Raw genomic sequence first — 13,942 nt, forward strand, 5'->3', positions numbered from 1 at the left:
CTTCAATATCGCCTAGTAAAAATAATATTGGATTATGTGGAAGTTGTGTTCCAATAAAACTCTTAAATTTGTCCAAAAAGGTTGAATTTTAGAACAAGACCAAGTAGAATGTAAAAAAGTACCAATTTCTTGGTTACATCAGAAACACTGATCGGATATATTTGGGTTTAATTTATTTATTTTTTGTGGTGTAATATGTATTTGATGTAAAAAATTATATTGCACTAATCTTAACCGGACATTTATTGTATTTGTCATACTATTAAGACATAGTCTTGACCAATTTGTTTCTTCAATTTTAATATTCAAGTCACTTTCCCATTTTTGTCTTGACTTATGGACTCCTTGTTTAATTGCCTGTTTTTGAATCAAGTTATACATACAAGAGATAAATTTTTAAATCTTTCCTTTTTGAATTAAAGTTTCTATTTCATTAGATTTCGGCAATAACATTGTTTGACCTAATTTTTCTCTTAAGTAAGCCCTTAGTTGGAAGTAACAAAAAAGAGTGTTGTTTGATACTTTATATTTATTCTTTAATTGATCAGATGACATGAATATACCTCCTTCAAAACAATCTCCTATATATCTAATCCCTTTTTGAAACCAATTATATAAAAGTTGATTATCCATTGTAAAAGGAATAAGTCTATTTTGAATTAAAGATCTCTTTGCTAATAAAGATTTCTTTGTCTCATCATCAACATTTATCTTATTCCATAAGTCAATCAAATGTTTTAATATAGGAGATTCTTTCTTTTCCCGTATCCATCTAGATTCCCATTTATATTTAAAATCTTCTGGTGTATTTTCTCCTATTTTATCTAGTTCTATTCTAATCCATGCCGGTCTATCTTTCTCAAAGAAAGATGCAATAAATCCAAGTTGATTTGCTTTATAATAATTCTTAAAATTTGGAAGTTGTAACCCTCCTAGATCAAATTTCCATGTCAATTTTTCCAACGATATTCTTGACATCTTACCTTTCCAAAGAAACTTCCTCACATATTTGTTTAACTCTTGAAAAAACTTCTGGGGTAGTTGTATTGGTAGTGATTGAAATAAGTATAGTCTAGGGAATATATTCATTTTTATGGTATTTACTCTACCTAGTAATGTTATTGGTAATACCATCCATTTATCAAGGTCTTGAATTTTTTTCAGTAATGGTAAGTAATTTAATTTATATAAGTTCTTTATATCATTATCGACTCTTATACCTAAATATTTTATACCATTTGCTGGCCATCTAAATTGAGTTATTAATCTACATTGACTATAATCTCCTTTAGTAAGAGGTAAAATTTTACTTTTATCCCAATTTATTTTATAACCTGATATTTTCCCATATTCTTCTAATCTATAGGATAATTTACGCAACAAGTGCAATGGGTTTGTTAAATAAAGCAGAACATCATCAGCAACTAAGTTAATCTTGTATTCTTCCTGATTAACTCTAAAACCCTTAATATCTGGGTCCATTCTAATTAATTCAGCTAATGGTTCTATCGCCAACACGAATAAAGCAGGTGATAATGGACAACCTTGCATAGTTGACCTTGTTAACTGAAATGGTGTTGAAATTTGACCATTTGTCACTTCTTTAGCTTTGGGATTAGTATTTTAAGGCTTTAATCCATTTTATAAAAGATACTTCTAATCCATATTTTTCCAATACTTTAAATAAAAAATCCCATTCCAATCTATCAAATGCTTTTTCTGCATCTAAAACAACTGCCACACTCATTTCCTCCCTCTTTTGGGCCAAATGAATTATACTAAATAACCAAGTTACATTATCTGCCGATTGTCTATTTTTAATAAATCCTGTTTGATCCATATGTACTAATTTTGGTAAGTATTTAGATAATCTGTTAGATAAGATTTTTGCTATTATTTTATAATCAGTATTTAATAAAGAAATAGGTCTATATGATGCTGGCTTTAAAAGATCTCTATCTTTTTTTGGCAATACTATTAAAATAGCTGTCGAAAAAGATTCTGGAAGTTTATGCGTTCTTTCCGCTTGATGTATTAACTCCATAAAAGAAGGAATTAATAAATCTTTAAACTTTTTATAAAATTCAGGCGGAAAACGATCTTCTCCTGGAGATTTATTACTTTGAAGTGATCGTAGGGCTTCTTCGCCTTCTTTCAGTGTAAAAGGCATATCTAATCCCTTCTGTTCATCCGTATTTAATTTTGGACGAGTTATTTGTGATAAAAACCTTTCTATCTTGACATTATCATTTTGTGATTCTGATTCATACAACTCAGAATAAAAATTCTTAAAAGTTTCATTAATTTCTAAAGGTTTATAAGTAATTTTATTTACTCTTGTTCGAATTGCATTTATTGTTTTAGAAGTCTAGTCTGTTTTTAACTGCCATGCAAGGACCTTATGTGATCTTTCACCTAGTTCATAATATCTCTGTTTAGTTCTCATAATTGCTTTTTCTGTTCGATATGTCTGAAGTGTATTATATTGTAACTTATTATTAATAAGTTGTCTTCATTTTTCGTCTGTCATATTTCTTTGAGATTCTTTTTCTAATTTTGTAATCTCTTTTTCAATTGATCTATTTCTATCATATATTCCTTCTTAATTTTAAAGTATAACATTATCTGACCTCTCAAATATGCCTTCATTGCTTCCCACAATATGAATTTATCATCAACTGAATGTGAATTTGTATCTAAAAAGAATTGAATCTGCTTTTTCATGAAATCACAAAAATCTTGACATTTTAGTAATATTGAATTAAATCTCCATCTATAAATTGATTCCTCTTTATCTGTCATTATCATCGTCAAAGGAGAATGATCTGACAATATTCTCGCTTTATATTCCACATTTTTCACTATCTTGAATATTCGTTGATAATAGGAAAAAATCTATCCTTGAATATGTTTTATGTCTATTTGAATAAAATGAATAATCTCTTTCTTTTGGATTAATTCTTCTCCATATATCAATCAAGTTTAAGTCTTTCATCAATGATAGAGTTAATTTTACTACTTTTGATTTTGTGACAACCTTTGTTGATCTATCTAAAACTGGATCTGGACAAAAGTTAAAATCTCCACTTATTAATATTTTGTCATGTGCGTTAGCCAAATTCAAAAATACCTCTTGTATAAATGTTACATCATTTTCATTTGGTGCATAAATACTCATAGGAGTCCATAGTTCTGAAAAAATTTGACAATGAATAATTACATATCTCCCCACCGAATCAATTAATATATTTTGTATTTTAATTGGTAAATTTTTATCAACCAAAATTGCAACTCCTTTCACCTTTGAATTAAATGAAGCTGCAATAACATTTCCAACCCAGTCTCTTTTTAATTTCTGATGTTCTATGTCTGTTAAATGTGTTTCTTGTAAAAAAAAACTATATCCTTTTTCATTTTTTTAATGTATGTTAAAATTCTTTTTCTTTTTACCGGTCCATTAAGCCCATTAACATTAAAACTTAAAAAATTCAGTAAATTAGTCATTATTTTAATTATTTTACTCCATTCTATAATAATACCTAATCTTTCAACTTTCGTGGTATCTTGGGAAATCTTTTAAAAATTCTCCATGTTGCTATGTGTGTCCCCACCGATCATCCAGGCAGAAAAATAGAGTATAAAGAAAAAAAAAACAAAATACCCCCCTACTAATGTTGTGAAAAAAAAAGAACACAACATTACCCCCCTTTGTTGTATGGGTCATGGCGATCGCCATGATTACAGACGTGAATCCTGCAGTAACCGATCCAAAGCTCCCCAGCCCCCCGCAACATAAAAAAGTATATATATAAGAAAAAAATACTATTCTCAATTAGTATTTCTGAAATTTTGCTTTTCTCCCCTGTATCATCCTTAAATGTCCATCACTTCCGTTCACTGTCTCTATCTTCATCTTTAATCCATTACGCTTGGAAGTCTCTATGTGTAATTAGCGAATAAACAGAAGTTTTTGTGCGAACTCCTCCGCTTCTCAATAATCGGTAAAAAATCTTCTTTTTCCCTCCTCCAAAAAAATTATCAGTGTTGCTGGATGACGCATTATAAATTTATAACCCTTTTCCCATAAGACCTTTCTCGCTGGGTTAAATTCCTTCTTTCTCTTCAAAAGGTTATAACTTATATCAGGATAAAAAAGAACTGCCTTCCCTGCTATCATCAATGGCCTGTTTTTCTTTTTGGCACATTGGGCAGCCGCCTTCAGGATCTTTTCTTTATCTTGGTATCTTAAGCATTTTATCAAGATTGATCGTGGATTTTGATCAGCTTGAGGTCTTGACCTTAAGGCTCTCTGAGCCCTTTCAATCTCAATTAGTTTCTCCTTCCATTTCCAATTTTTCAGGTATCCATTTTTGAAAAAAATTTATTGGGTCTTCTCCTTCTATATCTTCTTTAAGTCCAACAATTTTAACATTGTTTCGTCTACTAAAATTTTCAAGCTTATCAATTTTTTTCCATAAATAGTTTTCTTTCTGATGTCCAGGCAGTAGTATCATTTTCCATTTTATTCATTCTTTCAACTATGTCTTCCGTTGTAGTTTCCAAATCTATAATTCTCTTTTCCATTTTTTCCTGTCTTTTTGTCATTTTATCAAACATAATTTCCATATTTGTCATTTTTCTTTTGATTACTTTTAATGCGCCTAATTTACGCATTATTTGCATCAAAGTCTTTTCTATATTTCCAGAAAAACTTTTACCTCTATCTTCGTCTGATTTTTCCAGAGAATCTGACTCTCCCTCAGATTCACTTTCACTTTCAGTCGCAACTGGGATTTGTAGTTCTGGTTGCTCTCGTTGGTCTTCCTCCCCTGGGTTGATCAATGTTGCCGCAACTTCCCGCTCCGTATCGCCGGAGGTGAAATGCACCTGAGCCCGCGGTTCTTTGGCAGAAGTGGGCCTTGATTCTGTTCCAACTTGCGTGGTCTTCACGGTAGTAATTTTCTTCATCTTCTGTTTGTGAGGCATAACTTGAAACAATCCGGAGTAGTTTATAAGTAACTTTTAGAAAGTATTGAATAACTTTTCTTCACTTAAACATTAGTTTATTGATTTTTTATGGGAGAGCTGGGTTCCAGTGTTTCGATCCTACGTCATCACGTGACGTCCCCCCCTCTTTTTTTCCTAAGAGTCTCTTAAAAGATCCTAATGTTCCTACCTCCACCATCACCAGCAGTGCATTCCACACACAACTACTGTATGAAAAACTTATCCAACATGCCCTCTGTACCTACTTCTAAGGATGTTAAAATTATGCCTCCTTGTGTTAGCCATTTCAGCCCTGGGAAAAAAGCCTCTGGCTATCCACACAATTAGTGCCTCTCATCATCTTATACACCTCCATCAGGTCACCTCTCAACCTTCGTCACTCCCAAGGAGAAAAGGCCAAGCTCATTCAACCTATCCTCATAAGGCACACTCTCCAATCCAGGTAACATCCTTATAAATCCCCTCTGCATTCTTTCTATAGTATTCACATCCTTCCTGTAGTGAGGTGATCACAACTGAACACAGTACTCCGTGGGGTCTGATCAAAGTTTTATATAGCTGTAACATTACCACACGGCTCCTGAATTCAAAGCCATGGTTGATGAATGCCCACACAGCATACATCTTCTTAACAACATGGTCAATCTGCACAGCAGCTTTGTGTTCAATGGAAACAGACCCCAAGATCTCCCTGATCTTCCACAATGCCAAGAGTCTTACCATTAATACTATATTGTTTTCAAATTTGACTTACCAAAATGAACCACTTTACACTCATCTCTGTTGAACTCCACCTGCCACTTCTCAACCTAATTCTGCATCTTATCGATATCCCACTGTAACCTCTGACAACATTCCAAACCATCTACAACCTCTGGCAACCTTTGTGTCATCAGCAAACTTAGCAACCCGCCTTTTTATTTCATCTAGCTCATTTATAAAAATCACAGAGCAGGGGGCTCCAGAACAGTTCCCTGTGGAACACCACTGGTCATCAACTGCCACGCAGAATAAAAACCATTTGCAACCACCCTTTGCCTTCTGTGGGCAAGCCAATTCTGGATCCACAAAGCAAGGTCTCCTTGGATCCCATGCCTCATTACTTTCTGAATGAGCCTTGCACGGGGAACCTCATCAAAATCCTTATTGAAATCCATATACACGACATCCACAAAGAATTCAATCACGGTTGAAAGGCATGACCTGCCCTTAACAAAGCCATGCTGACTATACCTAATCAGGTTATGTATCTCCAAATGCTCATAAATCCTGCCTCTCAGGATCTTCTCCAACAACCTGCCCACCACTGAACTGACTCACTGGTCTATAATTTCCTGGGTTATCTCTCCTCCTTTACTTGAACAAGGGAACAACAAATGCAACCCTCCAATCCTCTGGTAATTCTCCCGACCCTATTGATGATGCAAACATCATTGCCAGAGACTCAGCAATCTTCTCCCTCACTTTCCACAGTAGTCTGGAGTATATCTCGTCTAGTCCCAGCGACCTACTTAACTTAATGCTTTTCAAAAGCTCTAACATATCCTCCTTATTAATGTCTATGCACTCAAGCATTTCAGTCAATAGACAATAGACAGTAGGTGCAGGAGTAAGCCATTCATTCCTTCTAGCCAGCACCGCCATTCACTGTGATCATGGCTGATCGTACACAATCAGTACCCCGTTCCTGCCCTCTCCCTATATCCCTTGACCTCGCTATCTATATCTAATTCTCTCTTGAATGCATCCAGAGACTTGGCCTTCACTGCCTTCTGGGGCAGAGCATTCCACATATCCACCACTCTCTGGGTGAAAAAGTTTTTCCGCATCTCTGTTCTAAATGGCCTACCCCTTATTCTTAAACTGTGGCCTCTAGTTCTGGACTCACCCATCAGCAAGAACATGCTTCCTGCCTCCAGCGTGTCCAATCCCTTAATAATCTTATATGTTTCAATCAAATCCTCTCTCATCCTTCTAAATTCCAGTGTATACAAGCTCAGTCGCTCCAATCTTTCAACATATGACAGTCCTGCCATTCCGGGAATTAACCTTGTGAACCTACGCTGCACTCCCTCAATAGCAAGAATGTCCTTCCTCAAACTTGGAGACCAAAACTGCACACAATACTCCAGGTGGGGTCTCACCAGGGCCCTGTACAGCTGCAGAAGGACCTCTTTACTCCTATACTCAATTCCTCTTGTCCTCTTGTTATAAAGGCCAGCATGCCATTAGCTTTCTTCACTGCCTGCTGTACCTGCATGCTTGCTTTCGTTGACTGATGTACAAGAACACCTAGATCTCGTTGTACTTCCCCTTTTCCTAACTTGACTCCATTTAGATAGTAATCTGCCTTCCTGTTCTTGCCACTGAAGTGGATAACCTCACATGTATCCACATTAAACTGCATCTGCCATACATTTGCTCACTCACCCAACCTGTCCAAGTCACCCTACATTCTCATAACATCTTCCTGACATTTCACACTGCTGCCCAGCTTAGTGTCATTGGCAAATTTGCTAATGTTACTTTTAATCCCTTCATCTACATCATTAGTGTATATTGTAAACAGCTGCGGTCCCAGCACCGAACCTTGCGGTACCCCACTGGTCACAGCCTGCCATTCCGAAAGGGACCTGTTAATTGATACTCTTTGTTTCCTGTCAGTCAGCCAATTTTCAATCCATGTCAGTACTCTGCCCTCAATACCATGTGCCCTAATTTTGCCCACTAATCTCCTATGTGGGACTTTATCAAAAGCTTTCTGGAAATCCAGGTACACTACATCCACTGGCTCTCCCTTGTCCATTTTCAAAGTTACATCCTCAAAAAACTCCAGAAGATTAGTCAAGCATGATTTTCCTTTCATAAATCCATGCTGACTTGGACTGATCCTTCTACTGCTATCCAAATGTGTCACAATTTCCTCTTTTATAATTGACTCCAGCATCTTTCCCATCACTGATGTCAGGCTAACGGGTCTATAATTCCCTGTTTACTCTCTCCCTCCTTTCTTGAAAAGTGGGACAACATTAGCCACCCTCCAATCAGCAGGAACTGTTCCTGAATCTATAGAACATTGGAAAATGATTACCAATGCGTCCATGATTTCTAGAGCCACCTCTTTAAGTACTCTGGGATGCAGACCATCAGGTCCCGGGGACTTATCAGCCTTCAGACAGTCTATCCAACACCGTTTCTTGCCTAATATAAATTTCCTTCAGTTCATCCTTTACCCTAGTTCCTTTGGCCACTATGACATCTGGGAGGTTGTTTGTGTCTTCCCTAGTGAAGACAGATCCAAAGTACCTGTTCAACTCGTCTGTCATTTCCTTGTTCCCCATAATAAATTCACCCGTTTCTGTCTTCAATGGCCCAATTTTGGTCTTAACTATTTTTTTTTTGCTATTCACATACCTAAAGAAGCTATTACTATCCTCCTTTATATCCTTGGCTAGTTTACCTTCGTACCTCATTTTTTCTTGGCGTATTGCCTTTTTTGTTATCTTCTGTTGCTCTTTAAAAGCTTCCCAGTCTTCCGGTTTCCCGCTCATCTTTGCTATGTTATACTGTATATCCTTGAATATTCATTTCCTAGGCCCTGTCCGCTTGAAGCCATGTCTCTGTTATTCCCACAACATCGTACTTGCCAATTTCCAACTGAGCCTCAAGCTCATCTACTTTATTCCTTATACTTCGTGCATTCATATATAATACTTTTAATTTGTTACTCCCCTCTCCTTTCATATCAATTCCTATTTTACTTGGCCATACTGTATGATCTCTTCTTGAGCTTTCTACTCCATTGATTCTGTTGTCCTTTTTAACTTCTCTTATTTTCACTTTCCCTTTAACTCCATCCTTATATTTCCAGTTCATCCCCTCCCCCCCACTACTTAGTTTAAACAGATCCGTGTTGCAGTGGCAAACCTGTCTGCCAGAATGCTGGTCCCCCGCCTAATAAGGTGCAACCCGTCCCTTTTGTACAATTCATCCCTACCCCAAAACAGATCCCAGTGGTCCAAGAATGTAAATCCTTGCTTCCTGCACCAGTTCCTCAGCCACACATTCAGATCCATTATCTCTCTGTTCCTGCCCCCTCCAGCACGAGGAACTGGAAGCAAACCAGAGATAACCACCCTGGAAGTTCTGCTTTTCAGCCTTCTTCTGAGTTCTCTGAAGTCCCGCTGCAGAATGTCGTTCCTCTTCTTCCCAATGTCCTCTTCTTCCCAATGTCCTCCATGCACACTTCTCCAAAATTGCACCTAATTGGCCCTATTCTCACTCACATGGTTCACATCTTCTTGCTCCACATTCTTGTGGAACGCCTTGGGGTTTTCCGTAACCCTGCTCCCAAAGGCCTTCTCATGGGCCCTTATAGCTCTCCTAATTTCATTCTTAAGCTCCTGCCTGGCAATCTTTTATTTTTCTAGAACTCTGTCAGTACCTAGCGTCTCGGCCTGAAACATCGACAGCGCTTCTCCCTATAGATGCTGCCTGGCCTGCTGTGTTCCACCAGCATTTTGTGTGTGTTGTTGTTTCTTGAACCTTTTGTAAGCTTTTCTTTTCTACTTAATTAGATTTTTTACATCCTTTGTACACTATGCTTCTTTCACCCTACCATTCTTTCCCTGCTTCAATGGAACATACCTTTGCAGAATGCCATGCAAATGTTCCCTGAACATTTGCCATATTTCTGCTGTGCATTTCCCTGAGAACATCTGCTCTCAATTTCCTGCCTAATAGGTATTTCCTCCTACCCCAATTAAATGATTTCCCAATTTGTCTGCTCCTATCCCTCTCCAGCACTCAGGCAAAGGAGATAGAGTTGTGATCACCACCTCCAAAATGCTCTCCTGCCAAGAGATCTGATACCTGACCAGGTTCAGATCAATATCAGATCAAGCCTGGTTTATCTACATATTGCGTCAGAAAACCTTCTTGAACGCACCTAACAAAACAAACTCCACCCCATCTAAACCCCTTGCTCGAAGGAGATGCCAGTCAATATTAGTGAAGTTAAAATCTCCCATTACAACAGCCCTATTATTGCATCGTTCCAGCATATGCCTCCGTACCTGCTCCTTGATGTCCCTGTTACTATTGAAGGTCTATACATAAAACAAAACCAGAAGAGTTTAAAATCACAAACAAGGAAAAATCTGCAGATGCTGGAAATCTGAGAAACAAACACACAAAATGCTGGAGGAACTCAGCAGGCCAGGCAGCATCTATGGAAAAAAAAAAGTCGACATTTTGAGCCAAAACCCTTCAGCAGGGCTGGAGAAGAAAAGCTAAGAAGTAGATTTAAGAGGGGAATGGAGAGAGAGAGAGAGAAACACCAGGTGATAGGTGAAACCTGGAGGGGGAGGAATGAAGTAAATAGCTGAGAAGTTGATTGATGAAAGTAAGAGAAGGCCATGGAAGAAAGAAAAAGGTGAGAGGAGAACCAGAGGGAGGTGATGAGTGGGCAAAAGAGATCAGGTGAGAGAGGGAAAAGGGGATAGGAAACAGTGAGGAGGGTGGGCAGCATTACAGGAAGTTTGAGAAATCAATGTTCATGCCACCAGGTTGGATGCTATTCAAATGGAATACAAGGTGTTGCTCTTCCATCTTAACTGTGACCTCATCATCAGTGGAGGAGGCCATAGATGGACATATTGGAATGGGAAGTGGAACTAAAATACAAAAGGGTTTTTAGAGGGACAGGGGCTAAACACAGAAAAACGACTAGCTCAAGAAGGCATTTTGTTGCGCGGACTAATTGGGCAAGTTTAGAACATACAAGAAATATAACTGAACTTAAAACAAGGGGCAACAACATGTGATGCAGTCTAATTTTAAAATTCTATTCAGCACACCATACATACTTAATAGCGTGCATGTTTTGGTACTTGGTATATGAAATGAGCATCAGAGGAAATGGTTAAAGCAGTTACATGAATAACATTTAAATGTTAATTGAATTACAGGGATAGAAAAGACCAACGGATGGTTGTAGTTGGGAGTGAATGTCCAAGGTTACATGTTGGATAGGAAAGTAGGCAGAGGGTGTTGGTATGGCTTGCCTGGTAAAGAATGACATCAAATTAGTAGAATGATGTGACATAGGATGGGAAGATGTTGAATCCTTGTGGGTTGAGTTAAGAAACTGCAAGAGTAAAAGGATCCTGATTAACCGAAAAGACGTGTCAAAAGGGCAATGTTATGATAGTCGTGGGAGATTTTAACATGCAGGTTGATTGGGAAAATCAGATTGGTAATGGATCTCAAGAGAGAGAGTTTGTTGAATGCCTACAAGATGGCTTTTTAAAGGAGCCTGAAAATTAAGCCTACTAGGGGGATCAGCTATACTGGATTGGCTGTTATGTAATGAACTGGAAGCCATTAGGGAGCTTAAGGTAAAACTGCCCTTAGGCAACAGTGATCACAATATGATGGAGTTCAACTCAAAATCAGATATGGAGAAAGTAAAGTCTGATGTAGCAGTATCTCAGTGGAGTAAAAGAAATTACAGTGGTATGAGAGAGGAGTTGGCCAAAGTAAATTGGAAGATGTATTCCAAGTTAGAAGAAACACTCAAATGGCAAAGCAGTACAACCACGGCTGACCAGGAAAGTCAAAGCTGATGTAACAACAAGAGGGAGCATACAACAAAGCAAAAATTAATGGGAAGATAGAGGATTAGGAAGCTTTTAAAAGCCTACAGAGAGAAACTAAAAGAATCATAAGGGAAAAGATGAAATATGAAAGCAAGCTCACAAACAATATCAAAGTGGATAGTAAAAACTTTTCCAAGCATGTAAAATAATAGAGATGAGAGTGGATGTAGGACTGCTAAAAAAGGCCAGAAAAGTAATAACAGGGTACAAGGAAATGGCAGATGAATTAAATATTTTGAAGTCTTTACTGTGGAAGACACTAGCAGTGTGCCAGATGTTGTAGTGTGTGAAGGAAGAAAACTGAGTGCAGTTACTGTTACAAGGGAGAAAGTGCTCAAAAAGCGGAAAGTCTCAAGGGTACATATGTCTCCTGGACCAGATGAACTGCACCCTACGGTTCTGAAAGAGGTTGCGGTAGAGATTGTGGAAGCATTAACAATGATCTTTCAAAAATCACTGGACTCTGGCATGGTGCCAGAGGACTGGAAAATAGCAAATGTCACTCCACTCTTTAAGAAAGGAGGAAAGCAGCAGAAAGGAAATTATAGACCAGTTAGCCTGACCACAGAGGTTGGGAAGATGTTGGAGTCAATTGTTAATACTGAAGTTATGGAGTACTTGGTGACACAGGATCAAGTCAGCATGGTTTCCTTAAGGGAAAATCTTGCCTGATGAATCTGTTGGAATTCTTTGAGGAGATTACAAGTAGGATAGATAAAGGGGATGCAGTGGATGTTGCATATTTGGACTTTCCAAAGGCCACCTTGGCAAGGTGCCACTAGGCTGCTTACCAAGTTAAGAGCCCATGGTATTACAGGAAAGTTAACATGGTTAGAGCATTGACTGATTGGTAGGAGGCAGTGAGTGGGAATAAAAAGATCCTTTTCTGGTTGGCTACCAGTGACTAGTGGTGTTCTGCAGGAGTCTGTGTCGGGACCGCTTCTTTTTATGCTGTACGTCAATGATTTGGATGATGGAATAAATGGCTTTGTTGCTAAGTTTGCAGATGGTATGAAGATTGGTGAAGGGGCAGGTAGTATTGAGGAAACAGGTAGGCTGCAGGACTTAGATTAGGAGAAAATTCAAGAAAGAGGCAAACTAAATAAATACAACAGTGGAAAATGCATGTCATGTACTTTGGTAGTAGAAATAAATGTGCAGACTATTTTCTAAATGGGGAGAAAATCCAAAAAGATCTGGAATGCAAAGGGTCTTGGGAGTCCTTGTGCAGAACACCCTAAAGGTTAATTTGCAGGTTGACAGCAAATTGCAGCAGTTGCAGGTTTGACAGGTTGGTGAGGACAGCAAATGCAATGTTAGCCTTCATCTCAAGAGGTCTTGAATACAAGAGCAGGGATGTGATGCTGAAGCTTTATAAGAGACTGGTGAGACCTCGCCTTGAGTACTGTGAAGTTTGGAGCACCTTATCTCAGAAAAGATGTACTGGCATTGGAGAGGGTCCAGAAGAGGCTCACAAGGATGATTCAAGGAATGAAAGGATTATCACGTGAGAAACGTTTGATGTCTCTGGGTCTGTACCCGGTGGAATTTAGAAGGATGGGGGGGGGGGGGGTGGAATTCTCACTGAAACCTTTCAAACGCTGAAAGGCCTAGACAGCACAGACTTGGAAAGAATGTTTCTCATGGTGGGGGAGTCTAGGACAAGAGGGCACAGCCTCACAATAGAGGGGAGTCCATTTAAAACCGAGATGCAGAGAAATTTCTTTAGCCAGAGGGTGGTGAATTTGTGGAACAAGTGACCACAGGCAGCTATGGAGGCCAGGTCTTTGGGTATATTTAAGGCAGAGATTGATGGGTTATTGATTGGACATGGTATCTAACTTTATAGGGAGAAGGCTGGGGAATGGGGTGGGGGGGGGGGGGAGAAGAATCAGCCATAACTGAATCATAGAGAAGACTCAATGGGCCAAATGGCCTCATTCTACCCTGTGTCTTACTGTCTTATGGTCCAAGGGATATGGGACCAGTGTAGGGAAATGGGACTAGACTTGATGGAAAAGACCACAGAATATGGGCCAAATTACAGGCAAATGGGACTAATGGAATATTGGTTGGCCTGTGCCATACCATTTTGTGATATGCCCCTAACTAAAGTTAGGAGTGTGAGGTAATTCTTGACAAGGATTAGAAAAATTAATACAGCAAAAATAATGGCTCTTTGGCCCATCAAGGGCATGCTGTGACTATCCAGTTAGTTCTTATTTCCTGTGTCACTCGGAGAAACATCTTTTAGCTACCAGCCTCTCCTTCCTATT

At 38.4% G+C, this 13,942-nt stretch overlaps 1 protein-coding gene across 2 annotated transcripts in view; it reads right to left on the bottom strand.

The window, feature by feature from the left end:
* LOC132379854 ((E3-independent) E2 ubiquitin-conjugating enzyme UBE2O) overlaps positions 1–13,942 on the bottom strand; it is a 186,588-nt gene that overhangs the window by 89,532 nt on the left and 83,114 nt on the right. The window lies entirely within an intron of this gene.

The sequence above is a fragment of the Hypanus sabinus genome, chromosome 23, assembly GCF_030144855.1.
Source record: "Hypanus sabinus isolate sHypSab1 chromosome 23, sHypSab1.hap1, whole genome shotgun sequence".
Classification (NCBI taxonomy): domain Eukaryota; kingdom Metazoa; phylum Chordata; class Chondrichthyes; order Myliobatiformes; family Dasyatidae; genus Hypanus; species Hypanus sabinus.